Source organism: Monodelphis domestica, chromosome 4 (genome assembly GCF_027887165.1).
Source record: "Monodelphis domestica isolate mMonDom1 chromosome 4, mMonDom1.pri, whole genome shotgun sequence".
Lineage (NCBI taxonomy): Eukaryota > Metazoa > Chordata > Mammalia > Didelphimorphia > Didelphidae > Monodelphis > Monodelphis domestica.
The window spans coordinates 382,784,147-382,801,168 of record NC_077230.1 but is presented as its reverse complement, the minus strand read 5'-3'; the positions used below and the strand labels follow the sequence as shown (position 1 = coordinate 382,801,168).

Here is a 17,022-nt window from a genome sequence, read left to right as displayed (position 1 = left end):
AAAATTTGAAACTCAACTTTTAAATTAATATTAAAAATAAAAATTTTAAAAAGAGATGATGTACCCTTAAATGTGACAATCCAGAGTTGAGAAACTTGCCCATGCAGCAAACTTTATGTAGGCCCTTTGTAATAATAGGATTATAAAATGTATTATTAGGATGGAGACTAACTAGATACTTTGCCTTGTGTCTATGAAGTATTCCAATTCTCCTCCTTGTAGGAAAGTCCAAGAGTAAACTTCCTTCACTGGACTCAGTACACAAACTATCTTAGAGACCATAATATGTATAAAAATATTTATTTATTTGTATTATGAAGGTCAAATATAAGGATTATAAACTGAGAATGCCTTAATACTAAGGGAACTAAATACTCTACCCATTCCTCTTTTGTCACAAAATGAAATTCTTCTGGCCTTGAGAAATCACCCAAGCTACTCTGTAAATCTCCTTATCAATAACTAAAAATCCCCAAACACCATCTGACTAAACTAACTAAATCCTTATATATAAGTTCAAGTATCTCTATATTAAAATTGTCTCCAAGTAAGTAAAGATAGTGAGCAAAATGGCAGAGGCTCACTCAGCTGAGTGTGTGGCTCTGAGGTGAGACTCAAGAGTCCAAGCAAGCAGGATCTTCTGTGATTCTTCTTCAAAATAAAATGTTATCACAACAGCAGATAGAAACTGGTTTCCTTCCTGGTTTTTCCCAAAGTGGACAAAAGGAAAACTACAAGTTTTCTTTGTTTCTCCTCAAAACCAAGGCTATGGTCATAGAGAAGGAAAAGGCTGGCTAACACCCACAATAGTCAGGGATTAACTGTCACTCCCTCACTCTAGTCAGGATCCATCCTAATACTACATTTTATAATCCTATTATTACACCTTCCCAAAAAGATTATGAATCCCTGCAGTTCCAAAGCTGAGTTGCCACCTGTGTTTCCTACAAGTGTGCCTCCCAACCATTGTACTGTTAAATTTGAGCTTTCTTTATTCCCTATCCCCATGAATTCAGCATATACTTGAGGGACAGTGATGCCTAGGTAATGCTTTGTACCCATTGTTCTTGCTGTGCCATTTTAGTGTCTTTACTGTAGCAGTCTACTGGCTAATTGTTAAGGAGAAGCACACGGGGGGGACGAGATCTACAGTTTCAGGAGGATAAATGCAAAAGATTTATTCCTAAAATCTGGAGAAAGAATAGTCACCATTCCCTGGGAACCCAATCTTCCAGTGCCAATGTGAGTTGGAAGATTGAGTCCAGAGGAGATTCTACATGTATATACTTGGGTATGTGGGTAGTTGTCTCTTCCATTAGAATAGAAGCTCCTTGATAGAAGGGTCTGTTTCAATTGCTTCTTGGTATCCATAGCCCTTAGCATACTGCCTGGCAAATGGTTAGTTCTTATTAATACTTGCTGACATTAAATAAGAACACCTTGGGTTCAAGTTCTTTCTCTGACCTATACTGGCTGTGTGACTTCAGACAAGTGGTTTAACATTTCAGTTGTCTAGGCAAATATCCAAGATTGTATAAGCCCCAAAGTATATTTTGATCTATATTAGTAGCGGAAGTTTCCTGATGGTGATGAAATTACAGGTCCAGACCAAAAAAAGAAAAAAGAAGTCATGTATGTAATGGAATACTATAACACAATTAAGACCTATGAGCATGAAAAATACAAGGAAATCTGGACAGATCTTTATAAAATAATGTAAAGAAGGGGCAATGAGATGGTTCAGTGGATAGAGAGCCAGGTCTGGAGAGGGGAAGACCTGGGTTCAAATATGACCTCTGACACTTCCTAGCTGAACAACCTCAGACAAGTCACATAACCCCAATCACCTAGTCCTTATCACTCTTCTGCTTTTGAACTGATATTTAGTATTGATTCTAAGATAGAAGACAAAAGCTTTAAAAATATAATAATGTAAAGGAAAAAAGCTGAAACAAAATTTAAAAACCAAATAAAAACTATCATGAAAAAAGAACAATGAATGAGAATGAAGAGATCAGACAAGGACTTAAAAACTGAATGATGGGAAAAGTCTCCACTTTGAAATTAATTTAAGGGGCATCGAGGTAGTACAGTGAATAGTGTCCCAGGCCTAGCGTCAGGAGGACCTGGTTTCAAATTTGGCCTCAGACACTTCCTTGGTGTATGATCCTGGGCAAGTCACTTAACCCCAATTTTCTATCACTTATCACTCATATCCTAGAATTAATACTAAGAAAGAAGGTAAGGGTTTAAAAAATTACCTTATACTTAAATGTCACTAATCAAATTTACTTGGTTTATTTAATATTGGAGTTTGATATTATATTTTTTATTTATTCTTAAATTAAAAAACATTTCATTGAAGGAGGATTTTTTTTTATCTTCAGTGAAAACCTACTTGGAAGGAAACAGTTAATCTCAAAAGTGGAAAAAACAAGGCAGAGAGCACTTTAGGATTGTAAAGCTCTTTAGGGTTGCATATACACAGTACTTCCTTTAATTGGCAAGGCCACCCCATAACAGAGGAGGGTGATAAGAGTTACTAGTTCCTTTTTTAATTAAATTAAAATTTTTAGTGTACCAGTTTTGTTTTGTTTTAAATCAATATAGGGCTCTGGTAAAGGAGGAGGAAGAAGGGGAGACAATCTGGATCATATAACTTCAGAAAACATACTGAAAATTATTACCTGTAATTGGTAAAATATCTTTACAAAAAAATTAAATAAATAGGGAACATATGGTGAGATAAATGTAGATGGGCTTCTGGGAAAATTATGAGTTTCTTGCCCAGGGTCATAGAAGCATTGTATATCAGGAGTAGAATTTGAATTCAGGTCTTTCTGACTTAGAACTGGCTTCTAGCCTCCCTATGCCATGTTGTCTTTCATTTTACAGAGAAATCAAAATCATACTGCTGGGATCATAGGGTTTAGAGATGTACAATCCAAATCCTTTATTTTATAGGAGAGAAAACTGAGACCCTAGACGAGGGAAATAGCTTATCCAATGCCTAGACACAGAGATGGGACTCAAATCCGGCTCAGACTCCTCAGGACTCCTTCCAATCAGTCATCCAAGTAATATTTATTAACAACCCGGCACTGTGAAAAGAGAAGTACTATACTCCCTTGCCGTCAAGGGGCTTACGGTCTAAAAGGCAAGAGCAACACGCAGACAACTACAAATCAGATGCATATGGTATAAACTGAGATACTCAACAGAGAAGGCACTCGCATTAAAGAGGATCGGAAAAGACTTCACCTAAAGGTGGAATTTTAGGGAGAACTTGAGTAAAGACAGAGAAGCCAGGAGACTGAGGAAGAAGAAAACCAAACTAATGTTTCCATGGTACTTTTAAATCTACAAAGAGCATCCCCACCCGCTCGTCCTTCAACAGCCCAGAGAGGAGAGTGTAGCCATTATCATGCTCCTTTCGGAGACGGGGAGGAATGAGGCTTCAGAAGGCTCGGGAATTCTCCCCAAGAAAGAGAGCCTCAGACGTCACAGACTCTCTGTCCCTAGGACGGTGGGAGTGGTCATTTTTTAGGAAGATGAGAGGTCCCCTCACTGCAGTGGCCCTCCAGGGCACACCTGGAGCCCTTGAACGTGGGGAGGGTTCAGAAGCCCACTCTGCCCAACCAAAGGGACTCCCCGAAGCGCCAGGTCCTCCCCCGCCCGCCCTCCCCAACACACCCCAATTTCTCCTACCTAGCCCTTTACGATGAATCTGAAAAGACAAGGAACATTCCCATTACTATAACAACTAAAAAGTCTAACATTCGAAAACTTCCGTGTTTGGGGCCAATCCAAAGGCCAGTCTCTTTGGGCCAATCGCCAGAAGCGTTTCGGAGACTTCGGAAGGTTGCCCTCTCAGGGCGCATGCGCTGTTCAAAGTGCGAGTCATTTAGAGCAGTTCTGTTTTGGAGGGAAGTGAAGGCGCTGGTTATGAATGAGGAGGGAAGTCCTAGAACAGAAGGAACCCAACTGGTAGCTAGGACCCTCCCGGTGGCGCCCGCTCCCGTGTGCCCTGGTTCTCCTAATTACAGCCCACCAAGAAGCTAAGGCTTTGGAGATCTCCTTTGATTTCCTAATGAATGACCCTCAGATCATCCCTGTGCCTCAGTCGTTTTCGATTTTGTTCTCAGTTGGGGTTTTCTTGACACAGATACTGGAGTGATTTGCAATTTCCTTCTCCAGCTCATTTTACAGATGAGAAAACTGAGGATAATGGGGTTAAGTGACTTGTCCCGAGTCACACTGCTTGTAAGTGTCTGAGTTCGTATTTGAACTCGGGAAGATGAGCCTTCCACATGCCAAGCCCGGTGCTTTAATCCACTGAGTCACCTAAGTGCCCTGCAAAAACAAAGACATGACCATCATATTTTACCTTCCTGCCTCTATTTCTCCATCTGTAAAATGGGGGTAATAATAGCCTTTCCCTCTCAGGACTGTTTTCAGGATCAGTAGTAGTAGTAGTAGTAGTAGTAGTAGTCTCTCGGTAACCGAGGATGACGATTGACTTTGTGTGTTTTTGTGCACAAAGACACCTGTACATGAAGATTTAAGTGGAAAAGTGGATGCACAGAGACAGTCCCACTCTCTCAGCATTGGAAGCCTGGGTCCAATGGCACGAAAAGTCGTTACAGCTGGAGACTTCCTCAGCTGCATTGGGTGGCTGTGTTGTCTTTTGTGCTCCAACACGCCCTGAGCACTCCACAGTGCTTTGCTGCGTTGCCATCTCAGCCGTTGAACCTTCTTATTGGTTTCTTCCGTCTGTTCAGCCAAAGCAGGCTTCACATGCTGGGTGAGCAAAGCCCTGGTTCACCAGGGGTCCACGACCACCGGATGGCTACCCTCACAAGGTTTGGCCCGCCTATCAAGGCTGTTGCCTGGGGTGTGGCCGCTGCTGCATGCTAGCAGCTACTGGGAGCCACAAGTGAGAGCTGGGTGTCAGGTGGGGGTCAGAGGCTGGAGAGCTGCCCTAGGAGGGCACGACAAGCCCTCCATACCAAAGATATTACTCCTCCCTGAGCACCCCATACACCCATTTGATTTCAGGATCAAATGAGATGATATTTGCACATCTTAAAGCACTATCTAAGAGCAAGCTATTATTATTACTGTTATCACTTTCCAGATGTTGAAACCTAATACAGAGGGAAAGTGTCTTGCTCTAGTCAAACAGATAGTGAATAAATGTTGAAAAGAACCCAGGAACACCCAGGTCAGAGATTTCCACAATGCTGACCTGTTCCTTCATTCCTCACTTTGTGCATAAACCTCACAGTACCAGGAATGAATGAATGAAAAAATGTTGACCAGGTACTTACTATGTGCAAAGACTGTGCCCACTTCTGGGGATACTAACAGAAAAGGAAGACATGTCTTCTCTTGAGAAGTTCACATTCCTATGAGGAAGACAACACAAACAGAAGTTGGATGGGAAAACCCTTTAAAGTCTTTAGAGTGGGGGCAGTTGGGTAGCCCAGTGGATGGAGAGCCAGACCTAGAGACAGAAGGTCCTGGGTTCAAATGTGACCTCAGTCACTTCCTAGCTGTGTGACCCTGGGCAAGTCACTTGACCCCCATTGCGTAGCCCTTACTACTCTTCTGCTTTGGAACCAATACACAGTATTGATTCCAAGATGGAAGATAAGGATTTATTAAAAATAATAATAATAATAATAAGCCTTTAGGGTACAGCAGAAAAACATCATGGGAATATCTTCTTTAGTTGTCATTTCTACTGATAAAACCCCATCTATTTCTGGTGTTGGACCATTTGACAGAGCCAAGGACTTTGGTGGCAAGAATTTTCTTTTCCGAAGCTTTAATTGCTGTGACTAGTAAGAAGGTAGAGACTGCACAGCCAAGTGTCAGGATGCACAAGATGCAATGAAAATTGAGTTGAATTTGAAGTCAACAGAATTAAGTTCAAACCCTGACTCCACTATTCATTAGTTTCATCATCTTTAATGAATCACTTAAGCTCTCTGTGCCTTATTTTCCTTAAGTGATAAGTGAGGGAGTGGAGCTAAATAATGAATAAAGACCCTTCTGGATAAAAATCTAGAATTCCTTGTTCCTAGCTCTCGGCTCTAATTTGGAAGGAATATAAAAGTAGATAAGAAGTAAGGTTTTGGGGGCAGCTGGGTGGCTCAGTGGATTGAGAGCCAGGCCTAGAGATGAGAGATCCTGGGTTCAAATTTGGCCTCAAACACTTCCTAGCTGTGTGACTCTGGACAGGTTACTTAATCCCCATTTGCCTAGCCCTTACCATTCTTCTTCCTTGGAACCAATACACAGTACTGATTCTAAGAATAGAAAGTAAACAGAAAGGGGGGAGTTGTTTTGTTTTTTAAAGAAGTGGGATTTTAGGGTTGTTCAATTGTGGCTTGGCAAAGCTTTGGAGCAGTGTGCCATTTCCTTCTCCAGCTCATTTTACAGTGGAGAAAACTGAGGCAAACAGGGTGAAATGACTTTCCCAGGGTCACCCAACTAGGAAATGAGGTCAAATTAGAACTCAGGAAGATGACTTCCTGACTTCAGGCCCAGCATTATACACTGTGATGCCACCTAGCTGTCCAAATGGGTTTTTTACACTATAGAGATTTGCAGAATTTGATCTCAGCTGAGCAAAGGTTAATCCAACTCCTTCATTTCTTTATTCTCTGCTTTTTTTTCTGGTCACCAATTTCAATGCCACTTAAACCCATTTGCCTAGCTCTTCTATCTTAGAGTTGTCTCTAAGACAGAAAGTCTGGGGAAAAAAGGAAAAAATCAAGGTCAATTAAGATAAACTACCTTAGCTCCCTCCCTTATTCTTCAAACCTTCTCACCATCTTTCTCCTTTTGCTTCCTTCCATGAAGACAAACAGAAAACAAATAATCTCTCCTGAGTATTCAAATTCACCTCTGATTCCCTTGAGTCTCCTCTAAGACCTCTGCTCCAGCAGTCAGCCATCCCTCTCTCTCCTGCATTTTTAAAACTATATTTTTATTGGTTCCTTTGTCTTTACATCACCTAAATTTCTCTCTCACACTCCCAGACCTTTATTTAATTTTCATCTTTCCCTCTTGTTCTCCAAACAAGAACTGCTAATCCTGCAATCCTTTGACTCAAACAATTATCTAAGACTTCCTATGTATGTTGGATCTGAGGCAGAGAGACAGGGAAGAAACAGAGCTGGCCTTTAAGAAGATCACACGCCAAACTGGGGTAGGGAGGACACATAGATAACTAAATACAAAACAATTACAAGGTGATTTCAATAGGGAAAGAACGGAAATAACTCAAGCAATCAGGAAAGGCCTCATAGAGCAAGTGGTACCAAAGGTAGGATCTGAAGGAATCTAGGCATTCTAAAAAGCAGAGATAAAGAAAGAGAATAGTTGTGATGGGGACCACATATGCAAAATCATGGAGGCAGAAGTTACTTCTGAGGAACAGCTAGAAGGACAGAGAGATGAGAATAGAGAGTTATGCAGAAGGGAGTGAAATGAAAGTAGTCAGTCAATAAACATTTACTAAGTCCCTACTATGGGTCAGAGGGTGTGAATTTCAAAATTACTCAACCCTATTCAGACCATTCTTTAGAAGATGGGATAGCTGGATTCTGGGGATAGAGTAGTGCTGGGCCAGGAGTCAGGAAGACCTGAATTCAGATCTAGCCTCAGACACTTATACTTATTAGCTGTGTGACCTTGAGACAGTCACTTGACCTCTGCCTTAATCCACTAGAGAAGAAAATGGCAAATCATTCCAGTATCTTTGCCAAGAAAACCCCACGGATAAGGGGTCACAACTGAACAACTATATGCAAGGCCTTGTGAATACAAAGGAAGGCAAAAGATAGTTCCTGCCCTCAAAGAGCTTACAGTCTTGGGGGAGAGGGGAAGAGGTTGGAAACAATTATGTACAAACAAGATATATACAGAATAAATCCAAAATAATCAACAGAAGAAAGGTGCTAGAATGACAAGAGATGGAGAAAGGTTTCTTATAGAAGGTGAGATTTTAGTTGGGACTTATTGGGGACAGCCAGAGAAAATGCTAGGAGTAGGGAGATGGAGTTCCTTGGAAGTTCAAAAAATATCAGGGGAAGAAAAGAAAAGAAATAAAGAAATATTAGGAAAGTCAGTGTTCCTGAATCAAGGAGGACGGGGTATAGAAAGACTGAAGCAGAGGGTAGTGGACCCCAAATTATGAAGGGCCTTGAACACAAAAGGAAGGCTTTTTTATTGTTTAGTCATTATGCCCATGATCCCATGGACCATAGCACACCAGGTCCTTCTATCCGCCACTATCTACCAAAATCTGGCCAAGTTCATATTCATTGTTTCCATGACCTTCTCTATCCATCTCATCCTCTGTCATCTCCTTTTGTCTCCAATCTTTCCCAACATCAGAGTCTTCTCATTATGCGGCCAAAGTATTTAAGCTCAACTTCAGTATTTGACATTCCCAGGAATAATCTGTGTCAATTTCTTTAAGTATTGACTGATTTGACCTCCTTGCTATTCAAGGAACTCTTAAAAATCTTCTCCAGCAACAGAATTCAAAAGCATCAAATCTGTGGTATTTGGCTCTCCTGATAGCCCACTTAAACTCTCCCAGCTCCTGGAAAAATTCTAGCTTTGACTTTGTGGATCTTTGTTGGCAAGGTGATATCTCTGCTTTCTAGTACACATTCCAGATTTGCCATAGCTTTCCTTCCAAGGAACAAGTCTTTTAATTTCATGGCTGCAGTCTTCATCTACAGTGATCTTTGAGCCCAAGAATATAAAATCTGACACTGCTTCCATTTCTTCTCCCTCTATTTCCCAGAAAGTGATGGGACCACTTGCCAAGATTTTAGTTTTTTTGATGTTAAGCTTCAAGCCAGCTTTTACACTCTCTCCTTTCACCCTCACCAAGAGGCTTCTTAATTCTCCACATTAATTTAGCTTCTTGGCTCTGGGAGAGGGAATAGAGAGAAGATGAATCATGTAACCATGGGAAAATATTTAAAAATTTAAAAATGGAATTAACAAAATAAATGAATGAATGAAAATAAAATAAAGTGTTGGAATTTTGAAAAAAAATTCTTCTCCACTTTCTACTATCAGCATGGTATGGTCTGCATATCTGAGATTGTTGCTATTTCTCCCAGCAACCTTAAATCCAGCTTTTATATTTTTAGAATATTTTTATTTGATATATTTAAGTAAATATATTTATATATTTCCTCCTGGAGGTGATATGGAGCCAGTGGAGCTTGTTGTGTGAAGGGACTGACATAGTCAGATCTATACTTTATGCCTGAAACTTTAGCTGTCATTTTGATGGACTGGAGTAGTGACAATCTTGAGGCTAAAAGACCCCCCCGCCCAGTGGGCTATTGTGATAGATAGTCCAGGCATGAAGTGATGAATGCCTATAGCCTATAACAGAACAGTGCCAGTGGAAGATAAGAGAAGGGGGCATAAGAGATGTTATGAAAATAAAATCCACAAGCCTTGGCAACAGATTGGATGAGGAGCAAGGCGGGGGGGGGGGGGGGGGCAGTTGAAATGGAGTGAGGAATTGATGATGCAAGGTCTTAAACCTGGAGAGGAGCCTTGGAGACTGGGAGGATGGGATGCCCTCAAGAGTAACAGGGAAGTTAGGAAGAATTCACTTTTACACATGTTGGGTTTACAATGTCTATAGGACATCCTGCTGGAGATGTCCAAATAGACAACTGGAGGTGAGAAACTAGAGAGAGGTTAGGGCTAGATAAGTAGATCTGAGAATTATAAATGAGATTCAGAGACAGAGCTTGTCCAGCTTTTCCTCCTTTTCACTATTATTAACCTTTTTAAAAAGATTATCTACAAGGCGGCATCTGGGTGGTTCAGTGGATTGAGAGCCAGGCCTAGAGACAGGAAATCCTTGGTTCAAATCTGGTCCAAGATACTTCCTAGCTGTGTGACCCTGGGTAAGTCACTTGACCCCCATTATCTGGCCCTTACCACTCTCCTGCCTTGGAACCAAAACCCAATATTGATTTTAAGATAGAAAGTAAGGATTAAAAAAAAAAAAGACCAGAAGTGTCAAACACATGTCCTACAGCTCTACCAGAACCAGTTTAAAATGTATTTGGAAAATATTTTATAAGATAAAAATGCAATTAAACATATATAATATTTTATTTTTAAAATAAGTCAAGAGCCAGCTAGGTGGCTCAGTGAATAGAGAGCCAGGCCTGGAGATGTCAAGTCCTAGGTTCAAATTTGACCTTGGACACTTTCTAGCTCTGTGACTGGGCAAAGTTACTTAACCTCCATTGCCTAGCCCTTACCTTGGAACCAATACATAGTATTGATTCTAAAACAGAAGGTAAGGGTTTTTTAAATACAACAAAGTCAATATGCAGCTACAGGATCCTTATTTTCGGATTAATGACTCTGTTTCTGTTTAACAACAATGATATAAACTGAATCTGGATTCATTGCAAATTCCAGTCTTGGTGTAGAAGAGATATGATGAGCTGAGTGGGGAGTAATGTGGAAGTGGGGAGCCAGGAGAAGTGTACAAGACTGTGAGTGCTGGACCTTGTATAAATTAGCTTTGATCTAGAGCTTGAATGTTTTTTCTCTGGTATAAAGAGCAAGTTCAATCCCTCTCCTGGCTGCTCTGTTGACTCATCTTCACAGGACTCTCTCTCCCTCTCCCCTCCCTCCCTTCCTCCCTTTCTGTCTCTCTGTCTGTCTCTGTCTGTCTCTCTCTCCTATTCTCTCTCTCTCCTCTCTCTCTCTGTCTCCCTCCCCCCCCCCCCCCCTCTCTCCTCTATTTCTCCTCTCTCCTCTCTCCTCTCTTCAGACTCCATCAGTTCTTTCTCTGGAAGTGGACAATATTGTTCATTTTAAGTCCTTTGGAATTGTCTCAGATCATTGTATTGCTGAGAATAGCTAAGCCTTGACAATTGATTGTCTACAATTTTGCTATTACTATGTGCACTCTTCTGATCCTTCTCACTTCACTCAGTATCAATTCATGTAGGTCTTTCTGGATTTTTCTGAGAACATTCTGCTTGTTATTTCTTATAGCTCAATAGTATTCTAGCATGATCATATATTATAATTTGTTTGGTTTTTCCCCAGTTGATAGGCTTCCCCCTCAATTACCAATTCTTTGCCACTACAAAAAGAGCTGCTATAAATATGTTTGTATAAATTTATCCTTTCTTCTTTTCTTTGATCTCTTTGGGATACAGTAATTTGATAAAATAATTTGGGATACAAACATTGGGATAGTCCACTTAGTAGTAGTATTGCTAAGTCAAAGAGTATGCATGGTTTTATATCCGTTTGTTCTCCAGAATTACTGGACTAGTTTACAACTCTACTAATAATTCATTAGTATCGGAATTTGTATTCCAGCCTTTGTCATCTTCCTTTTCTTACATGTTAGCCAATATGAGAGGTAGGAGATGGTATTGGAGTTATTTTAATTTTCATTTTTCTAATCAGGAGTGATTAGAGCAATTTTTTTCACATGACTATAAAGTGCTACAAATCACCTGTTTGTAAATTTTGACCATTTACCAACGGAGGAATGTCTCTTATTTTTATAAATTTGACTCACTTCCCCATATATTTGATTAATAAGACCTTTATCAGAGAAACTTGATGCAAATTTTTCTGCAGTTTTCTGTTTTCCTTTTAATATTTGGTTATATTGGTTTTATTTGTGCAAAAAGCATGTTAATTTCATATAATCAAAATTATGCATTCTACATCCTATGTAATGCTCTCTATATCTTGTTTGGTTATAAACTCTTCTCTTATCCACAGATCTGAAAGTTACATTTTTTCCATGTTCCCCTAATTTATTTATAATATTCCCCTTAATTTCTTTCTTTTATTAAACCCTTACCTTCTGTTTTAGAATCAATACTATGTATTGGCTCCAAGGCAGAAGAGTGGTAAGGGCTAGGCAATTGAGGTCAAGTGACTTGCCCAGGGCCACACAGCTGGGAAGTATCTAAGTTCAAATTTGAACCTAAGACCTCCCATCTTTAGGCCTAGCATCACCTTTAATTTTGAAATTATTTATCCATTTTGATCTTATCTTGGAATACACCTTGTGTAATGTTGGTCTATGCTTAGTTTCTGCCAAACTACTTCTCAGTTTCCCCAACAATTTTTGTTAAATGTTAAGTTCTTGTCCCCAAGCAGGAATCTTTGGGATTATCAAAGACTTAATTACTACAATCATTTACTATTTACACACAGTAATTTAAGAAGAGAGAGAACACTAACAATGAGGGATATCAGGAAAGGCTTCCTGGAAGAGATGGCCTATGAACTTGTCCATAAAGAAGGCTAAGGATTCTACAAATTGAAGGGAGGTTAAAATGCATCCTAGTCATGAGAGACAACAGTTTGGGCAAACGATCTTGACCATGATCTCTTCCATTAATCTTTCATCAATACCTCACCTAGTGACTTCTGATTACAATCATGCCTAGGTCTCCCCTAGCCTAAGAAAAGACAACTTGACCATATTTCATTGTCAGACTTACAGAAAGTCTATACTCGTTGGTTCCACTTCCTTAATTCCTTTGATTTCACTTCTGACTCTGTCAGTCTAGTAGAACAACTCACAAATTACCTCATTAAACCAATAACCTTTCAAAATCTCATGATCCTCCCAGGTCTGCCTTTGTCTACTACCAAAATTTCAATCCTCATATATGTAGAAGTCTCTCACATTTTATTTCATGGGATCATAAATATAAAGCTAGAAGGGACCTTGAAGGCCATATGGTCCAAATTGTTTATTTTTCAGATAAAGAAACTGAGGCTCAGAAAAGTTGAGACTTGCCAAAAGATCATGTTAGTAAGCAGCAATGGTGAGATTTGGACCCCCGTCAATTCACTTGTTTGTTCACTTGTTCCTCTCTCTCTCTCTCTCTCTCTCTCTCTCTCTCTCTCTCTCTCTCTCTCTCTCTCTCTCTCTCTCTCCCCCTATCTCCCCCTCTGTCTCCTCTCTCCCCCCTCTCCCCACCCCCCATGCTGCCTATCGATAATGACTCCAGGCCTATATTTTCATATACCTGCCAGACGTCTTTACCTGGATGTCCCACTGCTGTCATCTTTTCACTCCTCCCTTACCCCTACATCCAATCAGATGCCAAATCTGATGGAATTGACCTTAGCAACATCTCTCATCTCTCCCCTCCTTCCTTTTCTCATTGTGGCCCCCGTAGTTCTGGTCCTCCCACTGCGTCTTAGCCTCCTCTCCCGGGTCTCCTTTTCTGTTGTACGGCCCTTCCTAATCATCTTTCATGCCACTTTCCTGATCAACTACGTAATGCGCCCGTTTGATCTCATCAGTGATTCCGAGAGCAGGTATTATTTTTCTTTTCGGTTTAATTAGGAGTTTATTTAATCAGTCACTGCTGGACCCGATCCCTGAAGCCAATTCCCATTTGCCCAGACAGTCCTTGAAATGCCCAGCCCCGGCCACGGAACGTAGGTGTAGCCCGAGCCCCGTGGGAGTCCCTTCCCCTTCTCCGCCCCTCCCCGGCTCTCCCCTGCTTTCCCCGCACTTCAGACAAGCTTGCCGGGCTCCAGCCAATAGCCTGGGGATGTCAATTTCACGCCCGCTTAGCGTCACTGAGCGTCACTGCTAAGTGGCAGGCTAGCTGAGGCCCCGCCTCGGAGAGCGAAGCGCTGCACCAGCCAGCGGGGAAGAGCCCAGCTGGGAGAGAAATCAGCCCGGGGTCCTCTCCCACTGGAAGGGGGCACAGCCGGCGGCCTCCCTCCGAAGCCTCCGCGGATGGAGGGTTTGTAGAGGAAGCGCAGGTGAGCCACATGGATCGGAGGACGCAGTCCGGGGCTTGGTTGGGGCTCTCCCGCAAAGTGAGAGAATGGGTTTGTTTTCCTCAAGTAGATGGAAAGTTAATTCATTATCAGTCCTCTCTGATGCGGGTTCTCATCCATTGGTCTGTGCTTCCTGGTACCGGGCTCGGGTTCGAACAAGAGACGGGGATCCAATGTGCCCTTTACGAATTGCATTTACCTGGTGGGGGGATGGGGGGATCTAGTTACCTGCCGGAGGGTGATTGCTTGATTAAAGCAAACCAGGAAGTGAAATGAATTAACATTGGAGAAAGAAATGACCTCGGGTAGGAAAGGGACCTGTAATCGTAGCCTTATCCCCTGACCCAGCTCTAGCTGAAGGTTTGGTTTGGTTATTTTTAATTCTTCTGTTATGGGCCACACCCAGGACTTCCTGGGTGGGTGCTCCCCTCTCTCTGCGCCGTGGAAATGGCATTGGCTCAGGAGTCAAAGAAACCTGGGTTCAAATTGTACTCTTCGAAGCTCATCACCCGTGTGACCTTGGACCAGTCTTGGTTCGGGCCTTTGATGTCCTTTTCCTTCCTTCCACCCCCACCCCCATTCACCTGTCCTAGACTCCTTTAATTCAACAGACACAGGGTTAAACCATAGAGCATCTCTGCTGCCTATGTGACCATCTTAAACTGTGGGAATGTATTTCCTTTGATAATATGTTCTCCTTAATTAGGCCGGAGAGCTAGAAAAGAGATCAACTAATAATCTAAGACAACTGAGACTGGGAGAGGGTTAAAGGGCCTGAGATCTCACAGCTTGTTATTGAGAGTTTGGTTTAGAACTAGGCCTCTTGCCTCCATCCCTTTATCCTGGGCCGGAGGATGGGTGAGAAGCCCCAGGAGCTACAATACTCTCAACCTTTTTTTTTTTTAATGAAACCCCTTACCTTCTGTCTTGGAATCAATACTGAATATTGGTTCCAAGGCAGAAGAGCAGTAAGGGCTAGGCAAATGGGATTAAATTGGGATTTAAAAAAAAGGGGGGGGGTAAATGACTTGCCCAGGGTCACACAGCTAGGAAGTATCTGAGGCCAGATTTGAACCCATGACCTCCCTTCTCCACGCCTGGCTTTCAATCCACTGAGCCATTTAGCTTCCTCCTACCTTCAATTTACTTAATAAAATCCGGGGTGCACAAACCTTTATGCATTTTAATAGGATTTTGAGAATACAAATTTTCATCAGCATGGAGACCAGAAGTTAGAGCTGTCTTGTATATATCTGGTTATTTAAATAGCATCTCCTTGAAAAGCAGGTATTTTAAAGCTTTCAGATCACCTCTAGGAGCAAATAGAAACTCCTCAATTGGCTTCTAAAGTTCTTCCAAACCTGCCTCCCTTTTCCTGCTTTTTAGCTTGTGACTCCTCTCTCCAGACTGCTTCCTTGAGAGCTGGGCCTGTTTTTTGTTTGGTTTTCTTTCCCTAGCATTTAGCATAGGGCCTGGAATAGAGTAAAATTTAAAAAAAAAAACTTAATAAATGCCTGTTTACTCATTGACTAACTCCGAAGGGGAAGCAGGGACAAAGAGACTGCCACCCCCTGCAGATCTGGGTTATGAGTCTGTTAAAAGACAGAAAGGAGAAAACTCCTGGAGGGTAGTCTGGGCTTCTGCTGTGGATCTGGTTCTCTTTCTAGCTCTGGGCTCTTTTGTTAGAGTTCATCTGATATTACTGGCTTTCCGAAGATTGCAGGCTTGGGAGAGACCAAGATCCTGAAGCAGGGGAAGAAAGAAAGGTTTAACCTTTGAAAAGACTTGCCTGGGATAGGCTAGGAAAGGATACTGTATTCTAAAGGGGCCTGAGTTCCAATTATACCTCTGACACTTGTTAGTTATGCACTCATGGGCAAGTAAGGCATGTAAATTCTCCCAGTGTTGGTTTCTTCCTCTAGAGCACTTACCTTATAAGTAGTGTAACAAGATGAAACATTTAAAGTATTTTGCAAACCCTTCAAATGCTATTTAACTGCCAGCTGTTATTATAGAACTTGTACTTTTGCTCCTTGTTTTTACCAATTATTTTCTCTCACTTTGGGACTCAGTTTCCCCTACTGTATAAAAAAAGGTTTGACTAGATGGTCTCCAAGGTGGGCTTTTCCATGAGATCTTTCCTACAACCAAAGGCATGCGTGGAATCCTTACCAGATGAAAAGTATAAAGGAGCAGAGTGGTGTGGTGAAAAGACCCCTCAATTTGCAACCAGAGGATTGGATCTGAATCCTTCCTCTTACTTTTTTAGCTGTGTGAACTTGGTCAAACAGTTACTTCCCTCCTTACCCCTTTCTGTTTTACATTTAATAAATCCTTGTTAACCAACTATAAAAATGGGGGTTTGGGCTCCACCTCCAGGGATCCTTACATTTCTAAATCCTATGAACACAGAGCTGCCAGGTGGTTCAGTGGATCAAGCACCAAGCCTGGAATCAGGAGGACCTAGGTTCAGATTTGGCCCCAGATGTTTCCCAGCTGTGTGTGACTGGGAAAGTCACTGAACCCCCTTTGCCTAGTTCTGTCTCAGTTGTTACTAAGACAGAAGAAAGTAAGAGCTGGAAAAAAAAAAAACCCAACCTATGAACACCAAAGATCAAGGGAAGAGGATGACAGTAATAAATGTAATTGATACAAGGTGTCCCCAGAGTCTTTTAATTTTTACATTTTTCCAGTTTCATGTAAAAATAATTAACATTCATTTTTTTTTAAACCCTTACCTTCCATCTTGGAGTCAATACTGTGTATTGGCTCCAAGGCAGAAGAGTGGTAAGGGCTAGGCAATGGGGGTCAAGTGACTTGCCCAGGGTCACACAGCTGGGAAGTGTCTGAGGCCAGATTTGAACCTAGGACCTCCCATCTCTAGGCCTGGCTCTCAATCCACTGAGCTACCCAGCTGCCCCCTAATTAACATTCATTTTTTAAAAATTTCAGTTCCCAATTCTCCTCGCTCCCTCTTCTCCTCATGAAAAGGCAAGCATTTTTATATAGATTATACAAAACATTTAACAATTTTTAATATTAATTTTTTCCAATTACACAATACTTAACATTCCCCAAAGTATTTGGGGGGGGTGCTTCTTTTAAATTCTTACCTTCTGTCTTGGAATTGATATCAGTTCCAAGACAGAAGAGCAGTAAGAGCTAGGCAAT

General features: G+C 41.5%; 2 protein-coding genes across 9 annotated transcripts in view; one reads left to right on the top strand and one right to left on the bottom strand.

Annotated features, from left to right (window-relative positions):
* STPG1 (sperm tail PG-rich repeat containing 1) overlaps positions 1-3,784 on the bottom strand; it is an 81,238-nt gene extending 77,454 nt beyond the window's left edge. For 2 of the 3 annotated variants that reach the window (XM_007491307.1, XM_001365901.2), the window contains exon 1: positions 3,709-3,784. The gene's annotated coding sequence lies outside the window, so the exon portion shown is untranslated. The remainder of the gene's footprint in view (positions 1-3,708) is intronic. The other variant, XM_056795567.1, reaches the window with a different exon arrangement.
* Positions 3,785-13,560: 9,776 nt separating this feature from the next.
* The window catches only part of NIPAL3 (NIPA like domain containing 3), a 75,940-nt gene continuing 72,478 nt past the window's right edge, over positions 13,561-17,022 (top strand). For 4 of the 6 annotated variants that reach the window (XM_056795559.1, XM_056795558.1, XM_056795557.1 and 1 more), the window contains exon 1: positions 13,610-13,833. The gene's annotated coding sequence lies outside the window, so the exon portion shown is untranslated. Of the gene's footprint in view, positions 13,834-17,022 lie in introns of all 6 variants that reach the window. The other 2 variants (XM_056795560.1, XM_056795563.1) reach the window with 1 other exon arrangement.